The following is a 23,175-nucleotide window of genomic DNA, read 5'->3' on the forward strand; positions in this document are numbered from 1 at the left end:
TTTCGAGTTTAATTCCGATGCGATTTCTGTTTTTCATTGTCAATGTGTATGTCTAAGGAATACATTGAACCTGCAGTGGTGTATCGGAAACTAATACCGGTCTCACAGGGAATGCTCAAAGCACCGAATGTAAGAAGAGTCTCTATTCTTGTACGTAGGGCGGCATTGTGCCTTTTGTATTTAATTATGATGCTATTTCTGTGTTTCATCGTCAATGCGTATGTCCAAGGAATACATTGAACCTGCAGTGGTATATCGGAAACTAATACTGGTCTCACAGGGAATGCTCAAAGCACCGACTGTAAGAAGAGTCTCTATTCTTGTACGAAAGGCGGCATTGTGCCTTTTGTATTTAATTCCGATGCGATTTCTGTGTTTCATCGTCAGTGTGTATGTCCAAGGAATACATTGAACCTGCAGTGGTGTATCAGAAACTAATACTGGTCTCACAGGGAATGCTCAAAGCACCGACTGTAAGAAGAGTCTCCATTCTTGTACTTAAGGCGGCATTGTGCCTTTTGTATTTAATTCCGATGCGATTTCTGTGTTTCATCGTCAATGTGAAGGGACAAGGAATACATTGTACCTGCAGTAATGTATCGGAAACTAATACTGGTCTCACAGGGAATGCTCAAAGCACCGACTGTAAGAGGAGTCTCTATTTTTGCACTTATGGCAGCATTGTGCCATTTGTATTTAATTCCGATGTAATTTCAATGTTTCATCGCCAATGTGTATGTCTAAGGAATACATTGAACCTGCAGTGGTGTATCGGAAACTAATACTGGTCTCACGGGGAATGCTCAAAGCACCGACTGTAAGAAGAGTCTCTATTCTTGTACTTATTGCGGCATTGTGCCTTTTGTATTTAGTTCCGATTCGATTTCTGTGTTTCATTGTCAATGCGAAGGTCCAAGGAATACATTGAACCTGCAGTGGTGTATCGGAAACTAATACTGGTCTCACAGGAAAGGATCAAAGCACAGACCTTAAGAAGTCTTACTCATCTTGCCGTTAAGGCGGCATTGTTCCTTTTGTATTTAATTCCGATGTAATTTCAGTGTTTCATCGTCAATGAGTATGTCCAAGGAATACATTGAACCTGGAGTGGTGTATCGGAAACTAATACTGGTCTCACAGGGAACTCTCAAAGCACCGACTGTAAGAAGAGTCTCTATTCTTGTACGAAAGGCGGCATTGTGCCTTTTTTATTTAATTCCGATGCGATTTCTGTGTTTCATCGTCAATGTGTATGTCCAAGGAATACATTGTACCTGCAGTGGTGTATCGGAAACTAATACTGGTCTCACAGGGAATGCTCAAAGCACCGACTGTAAGAAGGGTCTCTATTCTGGCACTTATGGCAGCATTGTGCCTTTTGAGTTTAATTCCGATGCGATTTCTGTGTTTCATTGTCAATGTGTATGTCTAAGGAATACATTGAACCTGCAGTGGTGTATCGGAAACTAATACCGGTCTCACAGGGAATGCTCAATGCACCGAATGTAAGAAGAGTCTCTATTCTTGTACGTAGGGCGGCATTGTGCCTTTTGAATTTGATTCCGATGCGATTTCTGTGTTTCATCGTCAATGCGTATGTCCAAGGAATACATTGAACCTGCAGTGGTATATCGGAAACTAATACTGGTCTCACACTGAATGCTCAAAGCACCGACTGTAAGAAGAGTCTCTATTCCTGTACTTAAGGCGGCATTGTGCCTTTTGTATTTAATTCCGATGCGATTTCTGTGTTTCATCGTCAATGCGAAGATCCAAGGAATACATTGAACCTGCAGTGGTGTATCGGAAACTAATACTGGTCTCACAGGAATGGATCAAAGCACAGACTCTAAGAAGTCTCACCCATCTTGCAGTTAAGGCGGCATTGTTCCTTTTGTATTAAATTCCGATGTAATTTCAGTGTTTCATCGTCAATGAGTATGTCCAAGGAATACATTGAACCTGGAGTGGTGTATCGGAAACTAATACTGGTCTCACAGGGAATGCTCAAAGCACCGACTGTAAGAAGAGTCTCTATTCTTGTACGAATGGCGGCATTGTGCCTTTTGTATTTAATTCCGATGCGATTTCTGTGTTTCATCGTCAATGTGTATGTCCAAGGAATACATTGAACCTGCAGTGGTGTATCAGAAACTAATACTGGTCTCACAGGGAATGCTCAAAGCACCGACTGTAAGAGGAGTCTCTATTCTTGCACATATGGCGGCATTGTGCCATTTGTATTTAATTCCGATGTAATTTCAATGTATCATCGCCAATGTGTATGCCTAAGGAATACATTGAACCTGCAGTGGTGTATCGGAAACTAATACTGGTCTCACAGGGAAAGCTCAAAGCACCGACTGTAAGAAGAGTCTCTATTCTTGCACTTATGGCGGCATTGTGACTTTTGTATTTAATTCCGATGTAATTTCAGTGTTTCATCGTCAATGTGTATGTCTAAGGAATTCATTGAACCTGCAGTGATGTATCGGAAACTAATACTGGTCTCACAGGGAATGCTCACGGCACCGACTGTTAGAAGAGTCTCTACTCTTGTACTTATTGCGGTATTGTGCATTTTGTATTTAGTTCCGATGTGATTTCTGTGTTTCATCGTCAATGCGAAGGTCCAAGGAATACATTGAACCTGCAGTGGTGTATCGGAAACTAATACAGGTCTCACAGGAAAGGATCAAAGCACAGACTCTAAGAAGTCTCACTCATCTTGCAGTTAAGGCGGCATTGTTCCTTTTGTATTTAATTCCGATGTAATTACAGTGTTTCATCGTCAATGAGTATGTCCAAGGAATACATTGAACCTGGAGTGGTGTATCGGAAACTAATACTGGTCTCACAGGGAATGCTCAAAGCACCGACTGTAAGAAGTGTCTCTATTCTTGTACGAAAGGCAGCATTGTGCCTTTTGTATTTAATTCCGATGCGATTTCTGTGTTCTATCGTCAATGTGTATGTCCAAGGAATACATCGAACCTGCAGTGGTGTATCAGAAACTAATACTGGTCTCACAGGGAATGCTCAAAGCACCGACTGTAAGAAGAGTCTCTATTCTTGTACTTAAGGCGACATTGTGCCTTTTGTATCTAATTCCGATGCGATTTCTGTGTTTCATCGTCAATGTGAAGGTACAAGGAATACATTGTACCTGCAGTGGTGTATCGGAAACTAATACTGGTCTCACAGGGAATGCTCAAAGCACCGACTGTAAGAAGGGTCGCTATTCTGGCACTTATGGCGGCATTGTGCCTTTCGAGTTTAATTCCGATGAGATTTCTGTGTTTCATTGTCAATGTGTATGTCTAAGGAATACATTGAACCTGCAGTGGTGTATCGGAAACTAATACCGGTCTCACAGGGAATGCTCAAAGCACCGAATGTAAGAAGAGTCTCTATTCTTGTACGTAGGGCGGCATTGTGCCTTTTGTATTTAATTATGATGCTATTTCTGTGTTTCAACGTCAATGCGTATGTCCAAGGAATACATTGAACCTGCAGTGGTATATCGGAAACTAATACTGGTCTCACAGGGAATGCTCAAAGCACCGACTGTAAGAAGAGTCTCTACTCTTGTACGAAAGGCGGCATTGTGCCTTTTGTATTTAATTCCGATGCGATTTCTGTGTTTCATCGTCAGTGTGTATGTCCAAGGAATACATTGAACCTGCAGTGGTGTATCAGAAACTAATACTGGTCTCACAGGGAATGCTCAAAGCACCGACTGTAAGAAGAGTCTCTATTCTTGTACTTAAGGCGGCATTGTGCCTTTTGTATTTATTTCCGATGCGATTTCTGTGTTTCATCGTCAATCTGAAGGTCCAAGGAATACATTGAAGCTGCAGTGGTGTATCGGAAACTAATACTGGTCTCACAGGGAATGCTCAAAGCACCGACTGTAAGAGGAGTCTCTATTCTTGCACTTATGGCGGCATTGTGCCATTTGTATTTAATTCCGATGTAATTTCAATGTATCATCGCCAATGTGTATGCCTAAGGAATACATTGAACCTGCAGTGGTGTATCGGAAACTAATACTGGTCTCACAGAGAATGCTCAAAGCACCGACTGTAAGAAGAGTCTCTATTCTTGTACTTATTGCGGCATTGTGCCTTTTGTATTTAGTTCCGATTCGATTTCTGTGTTTCATTGTCAATGCGAAGGTCCAAGGAATACATTGAACCTGCAGTGGTGTATCGGAAACTAATACTGGTCTCACAGGAAAGGATCAAAGCACAGAACTTAGGAAGTCTTACTCATCTTGCCGTTAAGGCGGCATTGTTCCTTTTGTATTTAATGCCGATGCAATTTCAGTGTTTCATCGTCAATGAGTACGTCCAAGGAATACATTGAACCTGCAGTGGTGTATCGGAAACTAATACTGGTCTCACGGGGAATGCTCAAAGCACCGACTGTAAGAAGATTCTCTATTCTTGTACTTATTGCGGCATTGTGCCTTTTCTATTTAGTACCGATTCGATTTCTGTGTTTCATTGTCAATGCGAAGGTCCAAGGAATACATTGAACCTGCAGTGGTGTATCGGAAACTAATACTGGTCTCACAGGAAAGGAACAAAGCACAGACCTTAAGAAGTCTTACTCATCTTGCCGTTAAGGTGGCATTGTTCCTTTTGTATTTAATTCCGATGTATTTTCAGTGTTTCATCGTCAATGAGTATGTCCAAGGAATACATTGAACCTGGAGTGGTGTGTCGGAAACTAATACTGGTCTCACAGGGAAAGCTCAAAGCACCGACTGTAAGAAGAGTCTCTATTCTTGCACTTATGGCGGCATTGTGACTTTTGTATTTAATTCCGATGTAATTTCAGTGTTTCATCGTCAATGTGTATGTCTAAGGAATTCATTGAACCTGCAGTGATGTATCGGAAACTAATACTGGTCTCACAGGGAATGCTCACGGCACCGCCTGTTAGAAGAGTCTCTACTCTTGTACTTATTGCGGTATTGTGCATTTTGTATTTAGTTCCGATGTGATTTCTGTGTTTCATCGTCAATGCGAAGGTCCAAGGAATACATTGAACCTGCAGTGGTGTATCGGAAACTAATACAGGTCTCACAGGAAAGGATCAAAGCACAGACTCTAAGAAGTCTCACTCATCTTGCAGTTAAGGCGGCATTGTTCCTTTTGTATTTAATTCCGATATAATTACAGTGTTTCATCGTCAATGAGTATGTCCAAGGAATACATTGAACCTGGAGTGGTGTATCGGAAACTAATACTGGTCTCACAGGGAATGCTCAAAGCACCGACTGTAAGAAGAGTCTCTATTCTTGTACGAAAGGCGGCATTGTGCCTTTTGTATTTAATTCCGATGCGATTTCTGTGTTTCATCGTCAATGTGTATGTCCAAGGAATACATTGAACCTGCAGTGGTGTATCAGAAACTAATACTGGTCTCACAGGGAATGCTCAAAGCACCGACTGTAAGAAGAGTCTCTATTCTTGTACTTATTGCGGCATTGTGCCTTTTGTATTTAGTTCCGATTCGATTTCTGTGTTTCATTGTCAATGCGAAGGTCCAAGGAATACATTGAACCTGCAGTGGTGTATCGGAAACTAATACTGGTCTCACAGGGAATGCTCAAAGCACCGACTGTAAGAAGGGTCGCTATTCTGGCACTTATGGCGGCATTGTGCCTTTCGAGTTTAATTCCGATGCGATTTCTGTGTTTCATTGTCAATGTGTATGTCTAAGGAATACATTGAACCTGCAGTGGTGTATCGGAAACTAATACCGGTCTCACAGGGAATGCTCAAAGCACCGAATGTAAGAAGAGTCTCTATTCTTGTACGTAGGGCGGCATTGTGCCTTTTGTATTTAATTCCGATGCTATTTCTGTGTTTCATCGTCAATGCGTATGTCCAAGGAATACATTGAACCTGCAGTGGTATATCGGAAACTAATACTGGTCTCACAGGGAATGCTCAAAGCACCGACTGTAAGAAGAGTCTCTATTCTTGTACGAAAGGCGGCATTGCGCCTTTTGTATTTAATTCCGATGCGATTTCTGTGTTTCATCGTCAGTGTGTATGTCCAAGGAATACATTGAACCTGCAGTGGTGTATCAGAAACTAATACTGGTCTCACAGGGAATGCTCAAAGCACCGACTGTAAGAAGAGTCTCTATTCTTGTACTTAAGGCGGCATTGTGCCTTTTGTATTTAATTCCGATGCGATTTCTGTGTTTCATCGTCAATGTGAAGGTACAAGGAATACATTGTACCTGCAGTAATGTATCGGAAACTAATACTGGTCTCACAGGGAATGCTCAAAGCACCGACTGTAAGAGGAGTCTCTATTTTTGCACTTATGGCAGCATTGTGCCATTTGTATTTAATTCCGATGTAATTTCAATGTTTCATCGCCAATGTGTATGTCTAAGGAATACATTGAACCTGCAGTGGTGTATCGGAAACTAATACTGGTCTCACGGGGAATGCTCAAAGCACCGACTGTAGGAAGAGTCTCTATTCTTGTACTTATTGCGGCATTGTGCCTTTTGTATTTAGTTCCGATTCGATTTCTGTGTTTCATTGTCAATGCGAAGGTCCAAGGAATACATTGAACCTGCAGTGGTATATCGGAAACTAATACTGGTCTCACAGGAAAGGATCAAAGCACCGACTGTAAGAAGGGTCGCTATTCTGGCACTTATGGCGGCATTGTGCCTTTCGAGTTTATTTCCGATGCGATTTCTGTGTTTCATTGTCAATGTGTATGTCTAAGGAATACATTGAACCTGCTGTGGTGTATCGGAAACTAATACCGGTCTCACAGGGAATGCTCAAAGCACCGAATGGAAGAAGAGTCTCTATTCTTGTACGTAGGGCGGCATTGTGCCTTTTGTATTTAATTATGATGCTATTTCTGTGTTTCATCGTCAATGCGTATGTCCAAGGAATACATTGAACCTGCAGTGGTATATCGGAAACTAATACTGGTCTCACAGGGAATGCTCAAAGCACCGACTGTAAGAAGAGTCTCTATTCTTGTACGAATGGCGGCATTGTGCCTTTTGAATTTAATTCCGATGCGATTTCTGTGTTTCATCGTCAGTGTCTATGTCCAAGGAATACATTGAACCTGCAGTGGTGTATCAGAAACTAATACTGGTCTCACAGGGAATGCTCAAAGCACCGACTGTAAGAAGAGTCTCTATTCTTGTACGTAGGGCGGCATTGTGCCTTTTGTATTTGATTCCGATGCGATTTCTGTGTTTCATCGTCAATGCGTATGTCCAAGGAATACATTGAACCTGCAGTGGTGTATCGGAAACTAATACAGGTCTCACAGGAAAGGATCAAAGCACAGACTCTAAGAAGTCTCACTCATCTTGCAGTTAAGGCGGCATTGTTCCTTTTGTATTTAATTCCGATGTAATTACAGTGTTTCATCGTCAATGAGTATGTCCAAGGAATACATTGAACCTGGAGTGGTGTATCGGAAACTAATACTGGTCTCACAGGGAATGCTCAAAGCACCGACTATAAGAAGAGTCTCTATTCTTGTACGAAAGGCGGCATTGTGCCTTTTGTATTTAATTCCGATGCGATTTCTGTGTTTCATCGTCAATGTGTATATCCAAGGAATACATTGAACCTGCAGTGGTGTATCAGAAACTAATACTGGTCTCACAGGGAATGCTCAAAGCACCGACTGTAAGAAGAGTCTCTATTCTTGTACTTAAGGCGACATTGTGCCTTTTGTATTTAATTCCGATGCGATTTCTGTGTTTCATCGTCAATGTGAAGGTACAAGGAATACATTGTACCTGCAGTGGTGTATCGGAAACTAATACTGGTCTCACAGGGAATGCTCAAAGCACCGACTGTAAGAAGGGTCGCTATTCTGGCACTTATGGCGGCATTGTGCCTTTCGAGTTTAATTCCGATGCGATTTCTGTGTTTCATTGTCAATGTGTATGTCTAAGGAATACATTGAACCTGCAGTGGTGTATCGGAAACTAATACCGGTCTCACAGGGAATGCTCAAAGCACCGAATGTAAGAAGACTCTCTATTCTTGTACGTAGGGCGGCATTGTGCCTTTTGTATTTAATTATGATGCTATTTCTGTGTTTCATCGTCAATGCGTATGTCCAAGGAATACATTGAACCTGCAGTGGTATATCGGAAACTAATACTGGTCTCACAGGGAATGCTCAAAGCACCGACTGTAAGAAGAGTCTCTACTCTTGTACGAAAGGCGGCGTTGTGCCTTTTGTATTTAATTCCGATGCGATTTCTGTGTTTCATCGTCAGTGTGTATGTCCAAGGAATACATTGAACCTGCAGTGGTGTGTCAGAAACTAATACTGGTCTCACAGGGAATGCTCAAAGCACCGACTGTAAGAAGAGTCTCTATTCTTGTACTTAAGGCGGCATTGTGCCTTTTGTATTTAATTCCGATGCGATTTCTGTGTTTCATCGTCAATCTGAAGGTCCAAGGAATACATTGAAGCTGCAGTGGTGTATCGGAAACTAATACTGGTCTCACAGGGAATGCTCAAAGCACCGACTGTAAGAGGAGTCTCTATTCTTGCACTTATGGCGGCATTGTGCCATTTGTATTTAATTCCGATGTAATTTCAATGTATCATCGCCAATGTGTATGCCTAAGGAATACATTGAACCTGCAGTGGTGTATCGGAAACTAATACTGGTCTCACAGAGAATGCTCAAAGCACCGACTGTAAGAAGAGTCTCTACTCTTGTACTTATTGCGGCATTGTGCCTTTTGTATTTAGTTCCGATTCGATTTCTGTAATTCATTGTCAATGCGAAGGTCCAAGGAATACATTGAACCTGCAGTGGTGTATCGGAAACTAATACTGGTCTCACAGGAAAGGATCAAAGCACAGAACTTAGGAAGTCTTACTCATCTTGCCGTTAAGGCGGCATTGTTCCTTTTGTATTTAATGCCGATGCAATTTCAGTGTTTCATCGTCAATGAGTATGTCCAAGGAATACATTGAACCTCCAGTGGTGTATCGGAAACTAATACCGGTCTCACGGGGAATGCTCAAAGCACCGACTGTAAGAAGAGTCTCTATTCTTGTACGTAGGGCGGCATTGTGCCTTTTGTATTTGATTCCGATGCGATTTCTGTGTTTCATCGTCAATGCGTATGTCCAAGGAATACATTGAACCTGCAGTGGTGTATCGGAAACTTATACAGGTCTCACAGGAAAGGATCAAAGCACAGACTCTAAGAAGTCTCACTCATCTTGCAGTTAAGGCGGCATTGTTCCTTTTGTATTTAATTCCGATGTATTTTCAGTGTTTCATCGTCAATGAGTATGTCCAAGGAATACATTGAACCTGGAGTGGTGTATCGGAAACTAATACTGGTCTCACAGGGAATGCTCAAAGCACCGACTGTAAGAAGAGTCTCTATTCTTGTACTTAAGGCGACATTGTGCCTTTTGTATTTAGTTCCGATGCGATTTCTGTGTTTCATCGTCAATGAGTATGTCCAAGGAATACATTGAACCTGGAGTGGTGTATCGGAAACTAATACTGGTCTCACAGGGAATGCTCAAAGCACCGACTGTAAGAAGAGTCTCTATTCTTGTACGAAAGGCGGCATTGTGCCTTTTGTATTTAATTCCGATGCGATTTCTGTGTTTCATTGTCAATGTGTATGTCTAAGGAATACATTGAACCTGCAGTGGTGTATCGGAAACTAATACCGGTCTCACAGGGAATGCTCAAAGCACCGAATGTAAGAAGAGTCTCTATTCTTGTACGTAGGGCGGCATTGTGCCTTTTGTATTTAATTCTGATGCTATTTCTGTGTTTCATCGTCAATGCGTATGTCCAAGGAATACATTGAACCTGCAGTGGTATATCGGAAACTAATACTGGTCTCACAGGGAATGCTCAAAGCACCGACTGTAAGAAGAGTCTCTATTCTTGTACGAAAGGCGGCATTGTGCCTTTTGTATTTAATTCCGATGCGATTTCTGTGTTTCATCGTCAGTGTGTATGTTCAAGGAATACATTGAACCTGCAGTGGTGTATCAGAAACTAATACTGGTCTCACAGGGAATGCTCAAAGCACCGACTGTAAGAAGAGTCTCTATTCTTGTACTTAAGGCGGCATTGTGCCTTTTGTATTTAATTCCGATGCGATTTCTGTGTTTCATCGTCAATGTGAAGGTACAAGGAATACATTGTACCTGCAGTAATGTATCGGAAACTAATACTGGTCTCACAGGGAATGCTCAAAGCACCGACTGTAAGAGGAGTCTCTATTTTTGCACTTATGGCAGCATTGTGCCATTTGTATTTAGTTCCGATGTAATTTCAATGTTTCATCGCCAATGTGTATGTCTAAGGAATACATTGAACCTGCAGTGGTGTATCGGAAACTAATACTGGTCTCACGGGGAATGCTCAAAGCACCGACTGTAGGAAGAGTCTCTATTCTTGTATTTATTGCGTCATTGTGCCTTTTGTATTTAGTTCCGATTCGATTTCTGTGTTTCATTGTCAATGCGAAGGTCCAAGCAATACATTGAACCTGCAGTGGTGTATCGGAAACTAATACTGGTCTCACAGGAAAGGATCAAAGCACCGACTGTAAGAAGGGTCGCTATTCTGGCACTTATGGCGGCATTGTGCCTTTCGAGTTTATTTCCGATGCGATTTCTGTGTTTCATTGTCAATGTGTATGTCTAAGGAATACATTGAACCTGCTGTGGTGTATCGGAAACTAATACCGGTCTCACAGGGAATGCTCTAAGCACCGAATGGAAGAAGAGTCTCTATTCTTGTACGTAGGGCGGCATTGTGCATTTTGTATTTAATTATGACGCTATTTCTGTGTTTCATCGTCAATGCGTATGTCCAAGGAATACATTGAACCTGCAGTGGTATATCGGAAACTAATACTGGTCTCACAGGGAATGCTCAAAGCACCGACTGTAAGAAGAGTCTCTATTCTTGTACGAAAGGCGGCATTGTGCCTTTTGTATTTAATTCCGATGCGATTTCTGTGTTTCATCGACAGTGTGTATGTCCAAGGAATACATTGAACCTGCAGTGGTGTATCAGAAAATAATACTGGTCTCACAGGGAATGCTCAAAGCACCGACTGTAAGAAGAGTCTCTATTCTTGTACATAGGGCGGCATTGTGCCTTTTGTATTTGATTCCGATGCGATTTCTGTGTTTCATCGTCAATGCGTATGTCCAAGGAATACATTGAACCTGCAGTGGTATATCAGAAAATAATACTGGTCTCACAGGGAATGCTCAAAGCACCGACTGTAAGAAGAGTCTCTATTCTTGTACGTAGGGCGGCATTGTGCCTTTTGTATTTGATTCCGATGCGATTTCTGTGTTTCATCGTCAATGCGTATGTCCAAGGAATACATTGAACCTGCAGTGGTATATCGGAAACTAATACTGGTCTCACACTGAATGCTCAAAGCGCCGACTGTAAGAAGAGTCTCTATTCCTGTACTTAAGGCGGCATTGTGCCTTTTGTATTTAATTCCGATGCGATTTCTGTGTTTCATCGTCAATGCGAAGGTCCAAGGAATACATTGAACCTGCAGTGGTGTATCGGAAACTAATACTGGTCTCACAGGAAAGGATCAAAGCACAGACTCTAAGAAGTCTCACTCATCTTGCAGTTAAGGCGGCATTGTTCCTTTTGTATTTAATTCCGATGTAATTTCAGTGTTTCATCGTCAATGAGTATGTCCAAGGAATACATTGAACCTGGAGTGGTGTATCGGAAACTAATACTGGTCTCACAGGGAATGCTCAAAGCACCGACTGTAAGAAGAGTCTCCATTCTTGTACGAAAGGCGGCATTGTGCCTTTTGTATTTAATTCCGATGCGATTTCGGTGTTTCATCGTCCATGTGTATGTCCAAGGAATACATTGAACCTGCAGTGGTGTATCAGAAACTAATACTGGTCTCACAGGGAATGCTCAAAGCACCGACTGTAAGAAGAGTCTCTATTCTTGTACTTAAAGCCGCATTGTGCCTTTTGTATTTAGTTCCGATGCGATTTCTGTGTTTCATCGTCAATGTAAAGGTACAAGGAATACATTGTACCTGCAGTGGTGTATCGGAAACTATTACTGGTCTCACAGGGAATGCTCAAAGCACCGACTGTAAGAGGAGTCTCTATTCTTGCACTTATGGCGTCATTGTGCCATTTGTATTTAATTCCGATGTAATTTCAATGTTTCATCGCCAATGTGTATGTCTAAGGAATACATTGAACCTGCAGTGGTGTATCGGAAACTAATACTGGTCTCACAGGGAATGCTCAAAGCACCGACTCTAAGAAGAGTCTCTATTCTTGTACTTATTGCGGCATTGTGCCTTTTGTATTTAGTTCCGATTCGATTTCTGTGTTTCATCGTCAATGCGTATGTCCAAGGAATACATTGAACCTGCAGTGGTATATCGGAAACTAATACTGGTCTCACACTGAATGCTCAAAGCACCGACTGTAAGAAGAGTCTCTATTCCTGTACTTAAGGCGGCATTGTGCCTTTTGTATTAAATTCCGATGCGATTTCTGTGTTTCATCGTCAATGCGAAGGTCCAAGGAATACATTGAACCTGCAGTGGTGTATCGGAAACTAATACTGGTCTCACAGGGAAGGATCAAAGCACAGACTCTAAGAAGTCCCACTCATCTTGCAGTTAAGGCGGCATTGTTCCTTTTGTATTTAATTCCGATGTAATTTCAGTGTTTCATCGTCAATGAGTATGTCCAAGGAATACATTGAACCTGGAGTGGTGTATCGGAAACTAATACTGGTCTCACAGGGAATGCTCAAAGCACCGACTGTAAGAAGAGTCTCTATTCTTGTACGAAAGGCGGCATTGTGCCTTTTGTATTTAATTCCGATGCGATTTCTGTGTTTCATCGTCAATGTGTATGTCCAAGGAATACATTGAACTTGCAGTGGTGTATCAGAAACTAATACTGGTCTCACAGGGAATGCTCAAAGCACCGACTGTAAGAAGAGTCTCTATTCTTGTACTTAAAGCGGCATTGTGCCTTTTGTATTTAATTCCGATGCGATTTCTGTGTTTCATCGTCAATGTGAAGGTACAAGGAATACATTGTACCTGCAGTGGTGTATCGGAAACTATTACTGGTCTCACAGGGAATGCTCAAAGCACCGACTGTAATAGGAGTCTCTATTCTTGCACTTATGGCGGCATTGTGCCATTTGTATTTAATTCCCATGTCATTTCAATGTTTCATCGCCAATGTGTATGTCTAAGGAATACATTGAACCTGCAGTGGTGTATCGGAAACTAATACTGGTCTCACAGGGAATGCTCAAAGCACCGACTGTAAGAAGAGTCTCTATTCTTGTACTTATTGCGTCATTGTGCCTTTTGTATTTACTTCCGATTCGATTTCTGTGTTTCATTGTCAATGCGAAGGTCGAAGGAATACATTGAACCTGCAGTGGTGTATCGGAAACTAATACTGGTCTCACAGGAAATGATCAAAGCGCAGACCTTAAGAAGTCTTACTGATCTTGCCGTTAAGGCGGCATTGTTCCTTTTGTATTTAATTCCGATGTAATTTCAGTGTTTCATCGTCAATGAGTATGTCCAAGGAATACATTGAACGTGGAGTGGTGTGTCGGAAACTATTACTGGTCTCAAAGGGAAAGCTCAAAGCACCGACTGTAAGAAGAGTCTCTATTCTTGCACTTATGGCGGCATTGTGCCTTTTGTATTTAATTCCGATGTAATTTCAGTGTTTCATCGTCAATGTGTATATCTAAGGAATTCATTGAACCTGCAGTGGTGTATCGGAAACTAATACTGGTCTCACAGGGAATGCTCAAGGCACCGACTGTAAGAAGAGTCTCTGCTCTTGTACTTATTGCGGTATTGTGCATTTTGTATTTAGTTCCGATGTGATTTCTGTGTTTCATCGTCAATGCGAAGGTCCAAGGAATACATTGAACCTGCAGTGGTGTATCGGAAACTAATACAGGTCTCACAGGAAAGGATCAAAGAACACTCTAAGAAGTCTCACTTATCTTGCTGTTAAGGCGGCATTGTTCCTTTTGTATTTAATTCCGATGTAATTTCAGTGTTTCATCGTCAATGAGTATGTCCAAGGAATACATTGAACCTGGAGTGGTGTATCGGAAACTAATACTGGTCTCACAGGGAATGCTCAAAGCACCGACTGTAAGAAGAGTCTCTAATCTTGTTCGAAAGGCGGCATTGTGCCTTTTGTATTTAATTCCGATGCGATTTCTGTGTTTCATCGTCAATGTGTATGTCCAAGGAATACATTGAACCTGCAGTGGTGTATCAGAAACTAATACTGGTCTCACAGGGAATGCTCAAAGCACCGACTGTCTCTATTCTTGTACTTAAGGCGGCATTGTGCCTTTTGTATTTAATTCCGATGCGATTTCTGTGTTTCATCGTCAATGTGAAGGTACAAGGAATACATTGTACCTGCAGTGGTGTATCGGAAACTAATACTGGTCTCACAGGGAATGCTCAAAGCACCGACTGTAAGAGGAGTCTCTATTCTTGCACTTATGGCGGCATTGTGCCATTTGTATTTAATTCCGATGTAATTTCAATGTTTCATCGCCAATGTGTATGTCTAAGGAATACATTGAACCAGCAGTGGTGTATCGGAAACTAATACTGGTCTCACAGGGAATGCTCAAAGCACCGACTGTAAGAGGAGTCTCTATTCTTGTACTTATTGCGGCATTGTGCCTTTTGTATTTAGTTCCGTTTCGATTTCTGTGTTTCATTGTCAATGCGAAGGTCCAAGGAATACATTGAACCTGCAGTGGTGTATCGGAAACTAATACTGGTCTCAATGGAAAGGATCAAAGCACAGAACTTAAGAAGTCTTACTCATCTTGCCGTTAAGGCGGCATTGTTCCTTTTGTATTTAATTCCGATGTAATTTCAGTGTTTCTTCGTCAATGAGTATGTCCAAGGAATACATTGAACCTGTAGTGGTGTATCGGAAACTAATACTGGTCTCACAGGGAAAGCTCAAAGCACCGACTGTAAGAAGAGACTCTATTCTTGCACTTATGGCGGCATTGTGCCTTTTGTATTTAATTCCGATGTAATTTCAGTGTTTCATCGTCAATGTGTATGTCCAAGGAATACATTGAACCTGGAGTGGTGTATCGGAAACTAATACTGGTCTCACAGGGAATGCTCAAAGCACCGACTGTAAGAAGAGTCTCTATTCTTGTACGAAAGGCGGCATTGTGCCTTTTGTATTTAATTCCGATGCGATTTCTGTGTTTCATCGTCAATGTGTATGTCCAAGGAATACATTGAACCTGCAGTGGTGTATCAGAAACTAATACTGGTATCACAGGGAATGCTCAAAGCACCGACTGTAAGAAGAGTCTCTATTCTTGTACTTAAGGCGGCATTGTGCCTTTTGTATTTAATTCCGATGCGATTTCTGTGTTTCATCGTCAATGTGAAGGTACAAGGAATACATTGTACCTGCAGTAATGTATCGGAAACTAATACTGGTCTCACAGGGAATGCTCAAAGCACCGACTGTAAGAGGAGTCTCTATTCTTGCACTTAGGGCGGCATTGTGCCATTTGTATTTAATTCCGATGTAATTTCAATGTTTCATCGCCAATGTGTATGTCTAAGGAATACATTGAACCTGCAGTGGTGTATCGGAAACTAATACTGGTCTCACAGGGAATGCTCAAAGCACCGACTCTAAGAAGAGTCTCTATTCTTGTACTTATTGCGGCATTGTGCCTTTTGTATTTAGTTCCGATTCGATTTCTGTGTTTCATCGTCAATGCGTATGTCCAAGGAATACATTGAACCTGCAGTGGTATATCGGAAACTAATACTGGTCTCACACTGAATGCTCAAAGCACCGACTGTAAGAAGAGTCTCTATTCCTGTACTTAAGGCGGCATTGTGCCTTTTGTATTAAATTCCGATGCGATTTCTGTGTTTCATCGTCAATGCGAAGGTCCAAGGAATACATTGAACCTGCAGTGGTGTATCGGAAACTAATACTGGTCTCACAGGGAAGGATCAAAGCACAGACTCTAAGAAGTCCCACTCATCTTGCAGTTAAGGCGGCATTGTTCCTTTTGTATTTAATTCCGATGTAATTTCAGTGTTTCATCGTCAATGAGTATGTCCAAGGAATACATTGAACCTGGAGTGGTGTATCGGAAACTAATACTGGTCTCACAGGGAATGCTCAAAGCACCGACTGTAAGAAGAGTCTCTATTCTTGTACGAAAGGCGGCATTGTGCCTTTTGTATTTAATTCCGATGCGATTTCTGTGTTTCATCGTCAATGTGTATGTCCAAGGAATACATTGAACTTGCAGTGGTGTATCAGAAACTAATACTGGTCTCACAGGGAATGCTCAAAGCACCGACTGTAAGAAGAGTCTCTATTCTTGTACTTAAAGCGGCATTGTGCCTTTTGTATTTAATTCCGATGCGATTTCTGTGTTTCATCGTCAATGTGAAGGTACAAGGAATACATTGTACCTGCAGTGGTGTATCGGAAACTATTACTGGTCTCACAGGGAATGCTCAAAGCACCGACTGTAATAGGAGTCTCTATTCTTGCACTTATGGCGGCATTGTGCCATTTGTATTTAATTCCCATGTCATTTCAATGTTTCATCGCCAATGTGTATGTCTAAGGAATACATTGAACCTGCAGTGGTGTATCGGAAACTGATACTGGTCTCACAGGGAATGCTCAGAGCACCGACTGTAAGAAGAGTCTCTATTCTTGTACTTATTGCGTCATTGTGCCTTTTGTATTTACTTCCGATTCGATTTCTGTGTTTCATTGTCAATGCGAAGGTCGAAGGAATACATTGAACCTGCAGTGGTGTATCGGAAACTAATACTGGTCTCACAGGAAATGATCAAAGCGCAGACCTTAAGAAGTCTTACTCATCTTGCCGTTAAGGCGGCATTGTTCCTTTTGTATTTAATTCCGATGTAATTTCAGTGTTTCATCGTCAATGAGTATGTCCAAGGAATACATTGAACGTGGAGTGGTGTGTCGGAAACTATTACTGGTCTCAAAGGGAAAGCTCAAAGCACCGACTGTAAGAAGAGTCTCTATTCTTGCACTTATGGCGGCATTGTGCCTTTTGTATTTAATTCCGATGTAATTTCAGTGTTTCATCGTCAATGTGTATATCTAAGGAATTCATTGAACCTGCAGTGGTGTATCGGAAACTAATACTGGTCTCACAGGGAATGCTCAAGGCACCGACTGTAAGAAGAGTCTCTGCTCTTGTACTTATTGCGGTATTGTGCATTTTGTATTTAGTTCCGATGTGATTTCTGTGTTTCATCGTCAATGCGAAGGTCCAAGGAATACATTGAACCTGCAGTGGTGTATCGGAAACTAATACAGGTCTCACAGGAAAGGATCAAAGAACACTCTAAGAAGTCTCACTTATCTTGCTGTTAAGGCGGCATTGTTCCTTTTGTATTTAATTCCGATGTAATTTCAGTGTTTCATCGTCAATGAGTATGTCCAAGGAATACATTGAACCTGGAGTGGTGTATCGGAAACTAATACTGGTCTCACAGGGAATGCTCAAAGCACCGACTGTAAGAAGAGTCTCTATTCTTGTTCGAAAGGCGGCATTGTGCCTTTTGTATTTAATTCCGATGCGATTTCTGTGTTTCATCGTCAATGTGTATGTCCAAGGAATACATTGAACCTGCAGTGGTGTATCAGAAACTAATACTGGTCTCACAGGGAATGCTCAAAGCACCGACTGTCTCTATTCTTGTACTTAAGGCGGCATTGTGCCTTTTGTATTTAATTCCGATGCGATTTCTGTGTTTCATCGTCAATGTGAAGGTACAAGGAATACATTGTACCTGCAGTGGTGTATCGGAAACTAATACTGGTCTCACAGGGAATGCTCAAAGCACCGACTGTAAGAGGAGTCTCTATTCTTGCACTTATGGCGGCATTGTGCCATTTGTATTTAATTCCGATGTAATTTCAATGTTTCATCGCCAATGTGTATGTCTAAGGAATACATTGAACCAGCAGTGGTGTATCGGAAACTAATACTGGTCTCACAGGGAATGCTCAAAGCACCGACTGTAAGAGGAGTCTCTATTCTTGTACTTATTGCGGCATTGTGCCTTTTGTATTTAGTTCCGTTTCGATTTCTGTGTTTCATTGTCAATGCGAAGGTCCAAGGAATACATTGAACCTGCAGTGGTGTATCGGAAACTAATACTGGTCTCAATGGAAAGGATCAAAGCACAGAACTTAAGAAGTCTTACTCATCTTGCCGTTAAGGCGGCATTGTTCCTTTTGTATTTAATTCCGATGTAATTTCAGTGTTTCTTCGTCAATGAGTATGTCCAAGGAATACATTGAACCTGTAGTGGTGTATCGGAAACTAATACTGGTCCCACAGGGAAAGCTCAAAGCACCGACTGTAAGAAGAGACTCTATTCTTGCACTTATGGCGGCATTGTGCCTTTTGTATTTAATTCCGATGTAATTTCAGTGTTTCATCGTCAATGTGTATGTCCAAGGAATACATTGAACCTGGAGTGGTGTATCGGAAACTAATACTGGTCTCACAGGGAATGCTCAAAGCACCGACTGTAAGAAGAGTCTCTATTCTTGTACGAAAGGCGGCATTGTGCCTTTTGTATTTAATTCCGATGCGATTTCTGTGTTTCATCGTCAATGTGTATGTCCAAGGAATACATTGAACCTGCAGTGGTGTATCAGAAACTAATACTGGTATCACAGGGAATGCTCAAAGCACCGACTGTAAGAAGAGTCTCTATTCTTGTACTTAAGGCGGCATTGTGCCTTTTGTATTTAATTCCGATGCGATTTCTGTGTTTCATCGTCAATGTGAAGGTACAAGGAATACATTGTACCTGCAGTAATGTATCGGAAACTAATACTGGTCTCACAGGGAATGCTCAAAGCACCGACTGTAAGAGGAGTCTCTATTCTTGCACTTAGGGCGGCATTGTGCCATTTGTATTTAATTCTGATGTAATTTCAATGTTTCATCGCCGATGTGTATGTCTAAGGAATACATTGAACCTGCAGTGGTGTATCGGAAACTAATACTGGTCTCACGGGGAATGCTCAAAGCACCGACTGGAAGAAGAGTCTCTATTCTTGTACTTATTGCGGCATTGTGCCTTTTGTATTTAGTTCCGATTCGATTTCTGTGTTTCATTGTCAATGCGAAGGTCCAAGGAATACATTGAACCTGCAGTGGTGTATCGGAAACTAATACTGGTCTCACAGGATAGGATCAAAGCACAGACCTTAAGAAGTCTTACTCATCTTGCCGTTAAGGCGGCATTGTTCCTTTTGTATTTAATTCCGATGTAATTTCAGTGTTTCATCGTCAATGAGTATGTCCAAGGAATACATTGAACCTGGAGTGGTGTATCGGAAACTAATACTGGTCTCACAGGGAAAGCTCAAAGCACCGACTGTAAGAAGAGACTCTATTCTTGCACTTATGGCGGCATTGTGCCTTTTGTATTTAATTCCGATGCAATTTCAGTGTTTCATCGTCAATGTGTACGTCTAAGGCATTCATTGAACCTGCAGTGGTGTATCGGAAACTAATACTGGTCTCACAGGGAATGCTCACGGCACCGACTGTTAGAAGTGTCTCTACTCTTGTACTTATTGCGGTATTCTGCATTTTGTATTTAGTTCCGATGTGATTTCTGTGTTTCATCGTCAATGCGAAGGTCCAAGGAATACATTGAACCTGCAGTGGTGTATCGGAAACTAATACAGGTCTCACAGGAAAGGATCAAAGCACAGACTCTAAGAAGTCTCACTCATCTTGCAGTTAAGGCGGCATTGTTCCTTTTGTATTTAATTCCGATGTAATTTCAGTGTTTCATCGTCAATGAGTATGTCCAAGGAATACATTGAACCTGGAGTGGTGTATCGGAAACTAATACTGGTCTCACAGGGAATACTCAAAGCACCGACTGTAAGAAGAGTCTCTATTCTTGTGCGTAAGGCGGCATTGTGCCTTTTGTATTTAATTCCGATGCGATTTCTGTGTTTCATCGTCAATGTGTATGTCCAAGGAATACATTGAACCTGCAGTGGTGTATCAGAAACTAATACTGGTCTCACAGGGAATGCTCAAAGCACCTACTGTAAGAAGAGTCTCTATTCTTGTACTTAAGGCGACATTGTGCCTTTTGTATTTAGTTCCGATGCGATTTCTGTGTTTCATCGTGAATGTGTATGTCCAAGGAATACATTGAATGTGCAGTGGTGTATCGGAAACTAATACTGGTCTCACAGGGATTGCTCAAACACCGATTGTAAGAAGAGTCTCTATTCTTGTACTTAAGGCGGCATTGTGCCTTTTGTATTTCATTCCGATATGATTTCCGGGTTTCATCGTCAATGCGAAGGTCCAAGGAATACATTGAACCTGCAGTGGTGTATCGGAAACTAATACTGGTCTCACAGGAAAGGATCAAAGCACAGAACTTAAGAAGTCTTACTCATCTTGCCGTTAATTCGGCATTGTTCCTTTTGTATTTAATTCCGATGTAATTTCAGTGTTTCTTCGTCAATGAGTATGTCCAAGGAATACATTGAACCTGTAGTGGTGTATCGGAAACTAATACTGGTCTCACAGGGAAAGCTCAAAGCACCGACTGTAAGAAGAGACTCTATTCTTGCACTTATGGCGGCATTGTGCCTTTTGTATTTAATTCCGATGTAATTTCAGTGTTTCATCGTCAATGTGTATGTCCAAGGAATACATTGAACCTGGAGTGGTGTATCGGAAACTAATACTGGTCTCACAGGGAATGCTCAAAGCACCGACTGTAAGAAGAGTCTCTATTCTTGTACGAAAGGCGGCATTGTGCCTTTTGTATTTAATTCCGATGCGATTTCTGTGTTTCATCGTCAATGTGAAGGTACAAGGAATACATTGTACCTGCAGTGGTGTATCGGAAACTAATACTGGTCTCACAGGGAATGCTCAAAGCACCGACTGTAAGAAGGGTCGCTATTCTGGCACTTATGGCGGCATTGTGCCTTTCGAGTTTAATTCCGATGCGATTTCTGTGTTTCATTGTCAATGTGTATGTCTAAGGAATACATTGAACCTGCAGTGGTGTATCGGAAACTAATACCGGTCTCACAGGGAATGCTCAAAGCACCGAATGTAACAAGAGTCTCTATTCTTGTACGTAGGGCGGCATTTTGCCTTTTGTATTTAATTCCGATGCGATTTCTGTGTTATATCGTCAATGCGTATGTCCAAGGAATACATTGAACCTGCAGTGGTATATCGGAAACTAATTCTGGTCTCACAGGGAATGCTCAAAGCACCGACTGTAAGAAGAGTCTCTATTCTTTTACGAAAGGCGGCATTGTGCCTTTTGTATTTAATTCCGATGCGATTTATGTGTTTCATCGTCAATGTGTATATCCAAGGAATACATTGAACCTGCAGTGGTGTATCAGAAACTAATACTGGTCTCACAGGGAATGCTCAAAGCACCGACTGTAAGAAGAGTCCCTATTCTTGTACTTAAGGCGGCATTGTGCCTTTTGTATTTAATTCCGATGCTATTTCTGTGTTTCATCGTCAATGTGAAGGTACAAGGAATACATTGTACCTGCAGTAATGTATCGGAAACTAATACTGGTCTCACAGGGAATGCTCAAAGCACCGACTGTAAGAGGAGTCTCTATTCTTGCACTTATGGCGGCATTGTGCCATTTGTATTTAATTCTGATGTAATTTCAATGTTTCATCGCCAATGTGTATGTCTAAGGAATACATTGAACCTGCAGTGGTGTATCGGAAACTAATACTGGTCTCACGGGGATTGCTCAAAGCACCGACTGTAAGAAGAGTCTCTATTCTTGTACTTATTGCGGCATTGTGCCTTTTGTATTTAGTACCGATTCGATTTCTGTGTTTCATTGTCATTGCGAAGGTCCAAGGAATACATTGAACCTGCAGTGATGTATCGGAAACTAATACTGGTCTCACAGGAAAGGATCAAAGCACAGACCTTAAGAAGTCTTACTCATCTTGCCGTTATGGCGGCATTGTTCCTTTTGTATTTAATTCCGATGTAATTTCAGTGTTTCATCGTAAATGAGTATGTCCAAGGAATACATTGAACCTGGAGTGGTGTATCGGAAACTAATACTGGTCTCACAGGGAAATCTCAAAGCACCGACTGTAAGAAGAGTCTCTATTCTTGCACTTATGGCGGCATTGTGCCTTTTGTATTTAATTCCGATGTAATTTCAGTATTTCATCGTCAATGTGTACGTCTAAGGAATTCATTGAACCTGCAGTGGTGTATCGGAAACTAATACTGGTCTCACAGGGAATGCTCAAGGCACCGACTGTTAGAAGAGTTTCTACTCTTGTACTTATTGCGGTATTTTGCATTTTGTATTTAGTTCCGATGTGATTTCTGTGTTTCATCGTCAATGCGAAGGTCCAAGGAATACATTGAACCTGCAGTGGTGTATCGGAAACTAATACAGGTCTCACAGGAAAGGATCAAATCACAGACTCTAAGAAGTCTCACTCATCTTGCAGTTAAGGCGGCATTTTTCCTTTTGTATTTAATTCCGATGTAATTTCAGTGTTTCATCGTCAATGAGTATGTCCAAGGAATACATTGAACCTGGAGTGGTGTTTTGGAAACTATTACTGGTCTCACAGGGAATGCTCAAAGCACCGACTGTAAGAAGAGTCTCTATTCTTGTACGAAAGGCGGCATTGTGCCTTTTGTATTTAATTCCGATGCGATTTCTGTGTTTCATCGTCAATGAGTATGTCCTAGGAATACAATGAACCTGCAGTGGTGGATCAGAAACTAATACTGGTCTCACAGGGAATGCTCAAAGCACCGACTGTAAGAAGAGTCTCTATTCTTGTACTTAAGGCGGCATTGTGCATTTTGTATTTAATTCCGATGCGATTTCTGTGTTTCATCGTCAATGTGAAGGTACAAGGAATACATTGTACCTGCAGTGGTGTATCGGAAACTAATACTGGTCTCACAGGGAATGCTCAAAGCACCGACTGTAAGAAGGGTCTCTATTCTG

This window comes from Schistocerca americana, chromosome 7, assembly GCF_021461395.2.
Source record: "Schistocerca americana isolate TAMUIC-IGC-003095 chromosome 7, iqSchAmer2.1, whole genome shotgun sequence".
NCBI classification, from domain to species: Eukaryota; Metazoa; Arthropoda; class Insecta; order Orthoptera; family Acrididae; genus Schistocerca; species Schistocerca americana.